We start from the raw sequence: 6,128 nt of genomic DNA on the forward strand, positions 1-6,128 counted from the left end.
TGCAGGCGCATGCAGGTTGCAGAGCGGGTACAGAACTGACGCAAAGGACAGGCGTGCAGGCGCGTCTCCTTTTGACTTTGCGAGCCTTGCTTTGTTTTTACTACAGTGTGCCATGGCCTGATGGTCAACATTGGCGGCGGTGGGGCCTTGCCATGCACGCACGCAGAGGATGTGTCCTCGGGGGTGTACGATGGAAACGGTGGGTGTGACCGCGCAGGGGGACGTGGACGAAGTGTGCAGCATGGGCGCTCATGCTTCAGTTTAGTTGCCTAGCTAAAATGAGGTAAAAACGTAGTACGCCATGCTAATTTGGTTATGTGTAGTGGGAAAACAGACGATGCAACTGATTAGTACTCTCCTGCGACGTGTGAGAGTAATCGATCCGAGTCATGGTAAAATCCAGTACCCGTGCAACAGTCGTACATCGTCCTTGTTTCTGGACTGCTGCGATTCCTTGTGTCAGTCGCCTGTCAGTGCGTGGTCATTCTAATACATTAATACGCAGCATATAGATCCCAACGTTCCTCAATACTTCAAGTAGCACGTTTGGCTGCGGAGGGGAACGTTGGTTCCTGGGTACATATGTACCCTATATGGAAAAAAAATTTAGCAATTCAACAAAAAGTCAAAAAATTCTAAAAGTATTTTTGAAATAAACTTTACCTTTCATTGTACCAGTGAGAAAAGTGGCACAAAAAGAAAATTCCCCTTTGACTTCTTTTCAAAAAAAAACAAATTTTCGGTCAAAATAGCATGAATAGTGACCTATAATAGCAAATACATTTTATCTTTTTCGCTGTGAAGTCAACGTTGGTTTTTTGTGTGTGAAATTTGCTATACTAGTGCGCAAGTAAGTCAAGTTTAATCTAAAAATATTTTTGAACTATTTTGACTTTTTGTTTTATTATTTTTAGAAAAATCACCATATAGGGTGTATATACATGCGAGAGCCAAAAGGTATTTCCCGTTTGGCTGCTACGAATCGCAACGCACTGCACGCCGTAGATGCACTGCGTGCAGCTGCCACTTCTCTGCGTAGATTGCCCTTCTTGAAAAACAGAAGTCTTGCGGTTTGCTTCATCGGTTCATCTTGGGTCTTTCTCAGCTATGGCAATGCCGATTTCACGCGGATTTCTCAAGTGAGATGAGTGGATCATGGGCAATACATGAGGCACGATGACAAAGGTGAACGGCTGGTGTGGGGACTAAAAACTTACAGATCAAAACACTCTCTGTGATTCTCCAGCTTCCGTGTAGCATTTGCATCCTCAACGTAGAGTAAATTTGCTTATTTTATTTCTTACCAAATCTGGCTCTGGGCTGGTTGAGTTGGGCTCAACTTTTCAACCTCAGAAATATCTTTTGTTTGCTCTGGTAGTGCTGTCATCCTTTTGGACTTGTAAGACATATCTAAGCTCTGTTTTATCCTGAGTTACAAACTTTGTGCAATGTTAACCATTTGCATTTACTAGTACTCCCACTGTAGAGAAATATAAGAGCATTTATATCACTACTTTAATGGTCTAAACACTCTTATATTTCTTTACGAAGGGCTTGATCAGTGCGAGTCTCAGTCGAATATTTATCCTGGCTTTTGATTGGTGCTGGTTCAGCGGTGCAGGTTGTTCAGCAGGTTCACTGAACTCTGCATCAGCAAAATGTTCATCTGAAACCCACACTCTGATTAGTTCCTGCGGCGTGCGGCCGGCCGGCGCAGTGCTCCGGGCGTGCCGCCGGCATCTACCATCGGCATCTACCACACGGTATGCCTCCGGAGGACGCGCACAGACGCACCACACCAGCGCCTGTGCAGACCGTGCTGGGATCGGTGATCCTCCTCAATGATGCCCATTAACTGCGCCAAGTAGAAACCGGATTCACCGAAGCCTCTACCGGGATCGAAACGGTTTCCCACCTCCGGAGTACGATTATAATCACCTGAATTTCTGGCTAATCACGGCCTCAAGTACTGTTTTAAACCGCAGCCAGCAGCCTACAGCATCATTTGTTTGGCGCTTAGCCAGACTGATGCAAGATTAGGGAGCTTAATAAGCCTAATGCCTACTGCCTAGGCACTAGGCAGCACTCATGCGCCCGCCGCGTTCGGGAGAGACGGACGAATCCGCCTCCGCCTCCGCCTCCGGCGCACAGAAGCCTGCGTCGCGTACTCTATCTATATATACCGGCCGCTTCGCCGGAGAGCTCCATCCAGCCAGCCAAGCCAAGCCAAGCGGGTCCGATCGGAGGAGCAGAGGAAGAAGCAAAGCACGCGCACCGCAGGTCTGCAGCCACGATGGCCCGCCGCAAGGTCCCCATGAGGCTCATCGAGAAGGCGCGGGCGCGCGCCGAGACCCACGCCAGGAGGACCAAGGGGCTGCAGAAGAAGGCGTCGGAGCTCGCCACGCTCTGCGCGGTCCCGGTCGCGCTCGTCTGCTCTGCCGGCGCCGGGGCTCCGCCGCTCGTGTGGGAGTCGGAGGAGGGAGTGCTCGAGAGGTACCGGCGCGCCGTCCCGGCGGAGGCCCGCGCGCGGCACACGCAGCGGAGCTACATGGAGACGGAGCTGGGCAAGGAGAAGGCCAAGCTCGCCCGGGCGCGGCACGGCTGCCCCGGCGCGCTCGCGGACTGGGACGCCGCGCTCACCAGCATGACGCTGGAGGAGGCGCGGGGGCTGCTCGAGACCATCGACGCGGCGCTGCGGGCCACGGGAGACAGGATGGAGGCGCTGGGCATACCTGCCGACGGCGGCCACGGCTCGCTCGAGGATTCTTCCGACGACGCCTTCATGCCGCAGCAGCTGGGGCACGGTGGCGGCAACCCCGTGGACATGGACGCCCCCGGCTTCCAGCAGCTGCAGATGGTGCCGTTCCACGCTGGGAACAACGAGGGCCAACTCTCGCAATTCTCATGGGACGATGGGCTGGACACGAGCCGAGCCGAGCCGAGCTTGGCTTTGGCTCGCTCCAGAGCGGCTCGGCTCGGCTCGGCTCGCTCAGCCAACGAGCCTACTTTAGACGGCTCGGCTCGTTTTTGCTATGGCTCGGCTCAGACCGAGCCGGCTCGTGAGCCAGCTGGTGCCATAACAGCTGGGAGATAACAGAACCTGTTTTCAAAGACCAGTTTCCATCTTCTACAGCATTTAAACCCATAATTTGGAAAAGAAGCACTTTATATAGCTAAAAACGCAACATCTAGCAGTCTATGGTTTAAAAAATGGTCATAGTGATGAAAAAAATAAGCTTTCTTCTATGAAAAGTGTAGAGATGGAACAAATATGACCGAGAGAATTGGGCATCATTGCTTTTGAATTTTGGATAGCTCCTCCTTTGAACTTTATACAGCAAAAATATTGAACGTTGACAGCCAAACAATGCAATTTTGCATAGCCTAACACTTAGCGCTTTGACATCAAAATGAGAATCTTCCTCCTCGTCAAACAGAGTACCTTGCTCATCCTTGTCCTCCTCATTCTCTTCCTCCTCTTCATAATCCTTTTCTGCCTGCTTATCATGCTCCATTGCCTAGCACACAAAAACAGCACACACATGAACTTGGACACGCATATATTTGACTTTTTGATAGCAAAAACAGCATATACATGAGCTTGTACAAACATATATTTAACTTTTGGATACCAAAAACAGCATATAAATGATCTTGTACAAACTTATATTTGACTTTTGAATTCCAAAAACAACACATACATGAGCTTGCACACACATATATTTGACCTTTGGATAGTAAAAACAGCAAACACAGGAGTTTGACACACATATTTGGCACAACCATACCGGTGAAGATGTAGGATTCCGTTTCTACTACAGAACGTGTTCGACAAATATCTCAAGTGTTAGTTCACACTGGACAGACTGACTGAACCTCTTTGATGCTTAGATTTCAAGTGTCCTCTGAAATTTGACACTTGACACTTGACGCTTGACAGACTGACGCTTATGTAGCCAGGAACTGTAGTCACTTATAAACAGAATGAAAACAACAGAGCCACACAGGACCATCTTTAATTTCAGTAAAATTAAAAACCTTCGATTTCCATAGATTAAGGGGCTTCCACTTCCAAATTAAACAGAAAATCCATTTCCAAATTAAACTGAAAATAGAGACGAGGACTCACGGAGGAGGGGCCGCGGATATGGTCGTCGGCACGGCGCCGGAGCGCCTCCTCATAGCGGAAGTTTTCGAGGACATGGTCGGCTTGGTAGGCGGCGATCTTGAGATCCGCCATCCAGCGGCGGACGGTGGGGTTGGTGCGGCTCTTGGAGTCGGCAGGGTCAGCGAGACGTCAAGACGGCAGAGATTTTTTTACCCTTAATAACAACTCGGCGAGCGGGACATTGCCGTAATCCTTGGCCCGCTTCCTCGGCAGTGACACAGCCCTTGCCCTTCCCCTTCTGCTTCCTGGGACAAGCGGCTTAGTCTTCATAATGGACACCAAGCTCCTCTCCTTCTCCTTCTCCTCCTCCTCTCGTTCCCCCTTTTCCTTGTCCATTCTTGCGACAGTGGGGCTGTGCATACATCAGCGAAGAACAAATGGTCAATCATCAACAAAAAATTACATAGATAATAATCACTAATCAGTACACACAATCAAGCACAAACAAATTCATCCATCCATCAATCAAATTCGTGCAGCATAGCAAAAATCCTAGTTAGCTGCACTCTCCAGCCAACAAACACAAGCATCCATCCATCAAACTCGTCTAGCATCCATCCATCGCGTTTCCTAGCTAGCCGCGCCCTCCAGCCGAAACCACAAGCATCCATCCATCAAATTCGTGTGTGTGTGCGCGCCAGTGCAGGGAGCTAGGACCAAGGATGGGAAGGAGAGATGAGATCGCTTACCTGCTCCTGTCGTTCGGTGAGAAACCAGGGAGACGCGTCCGTCTGTGTCCGCTGTGGTGAGGAAAGGCGGCGTCGGCCGTCGCCATAGATGCCAAGCCCGATGAGTCCAGCTTGCGGCGCGGCGAGGAGAGGGGTGGCGGCGCCGGGCAGAGAAAGGGAGAAGGATGAGGAAACCGCGGCGCGTGCGTCCTCTCTCTGCTGTGACCTAACGCGAATTTGGGCTGGGCCTCAACGAGTCGCCGAGCTGGACCGGGCGAAACTCGGCTCGGCTCGTTCGAGAATCGGGCCTATTTTTCATAGCTCGGCTCGCCTAATTATCCTACCGGGCCGAGCTGTAACGGGCGAGCTGGAACGAGTTTCGAGCCGAGCCTAAAAGCTCGCTCGGTTGTCCAGGCCCGACGATCCCGTCCAGACGCAGCAAGGGTGCGGCGGCTTCCAATGCGTCGGCGGTAACTACTCGGGCGGCGGCGACGAGATGCTCTCACCAGGCTTCACCAATGCTGACAACAACTGCTCGGCCGGCGTCGACGAGATGCTCGCGCCGGACTTCGTCAATGCTGACTACAACTACTCGGCCGGTGTTGACGATATGCTCACGCTAGGCCTCGCAAATGCTGACTACAACTACTCGGCCGGCGGCGACAAGATGCTCGCGCCGGGCTTCCCCAATGCTGACTACAACTACTCCAGCGGCGGCGAGATGCTCGCGCCTGGCTTTGGCAATGCTGACTACGACTGGACTGATCTGACCATGTGGGCCACCGACGAGTTGTGCGATGCAGCCATGCCACTTGGGTCTACCCTGACCTTGCCGACGGTACTCTTCCACCCGATTACTCTGCTCAGGTCGTCACCGGCAGGGACTACGTCAACACACCACCATCTGGCGGGTACGGGTACCCCATGGCCATGGGCGTGGGCGACAACTTCACTGACTTCGACAGCAACCGCACGGCGGACTGGCAGTTCCAGCGCTTCGACACAAGCAGTCTGCTACTAGGGGAAATGCAGTCGTAGTTTTGGAGCTAGAATATCTTAATTCTCACTCATTTGAAGTTAGAATTTTGCAGAATTATATGATTTATACGTGCATGATTTTGTACGGAAATTTTGAAACATCAACCATCAGTTCTTATGGAACTTTCATGAAAAGAGTATGAGCTCCTCTTCACAAAGATTCCTTTTTTGGATAAAGCTTCATAGTTCACAAAGTTCATGCTCGGAAACTCCACTCAAGAGTAGAAACAGTCGGTGTCGAATATGCATGCATA

At 51.2% G+C, this 6,128-nt stretch overlaps 1 long non-coding RNA gene and 1 pseudogene across 1 annotated transcript; one reads left to right on the forward strand and one right to left on the reverse strand.

Moving 5' to 3' along the window:
* Positions 1 to 1,382: 1,382 nt before the first annotated feature.
* Positions 1,383 to 5,874, forward strand: LOC125525137 (uncharacterized; annotated as a pseudogene).
* On the reverse strand, positions 3,278 to 5,252 carry LOC125525138 (uncharacterized). The gene is made up of 2 exons (XR_015611501.1): positions 4,858 to 5,252; positions 3,278 to 4,520 (listed from the first exon to the last, which is right to left on the reverse strand). It is a non-coding gene; the product is annotated as an uncharacterized LOC125525138 (long non-coding RNA).
* Positions 5,875 to 6,128: the final 254 nt, after the last annotated feature.

The sequence above is a fragment of the Triticum urartu genome, chromosome 7A (assembly GCF_056163025.1).
Source record: "Triticum urartu cultivar PI428250 chromosome 7A, HENAU_Tu73, whole genome shotgun sequence".
NCBI classification, from domain to species: Eukaryota; Viridiplantae; Streptophyta; class Magnoliopsida; order Poales; family Poaceae; genus Triticum; species Triticum urartu.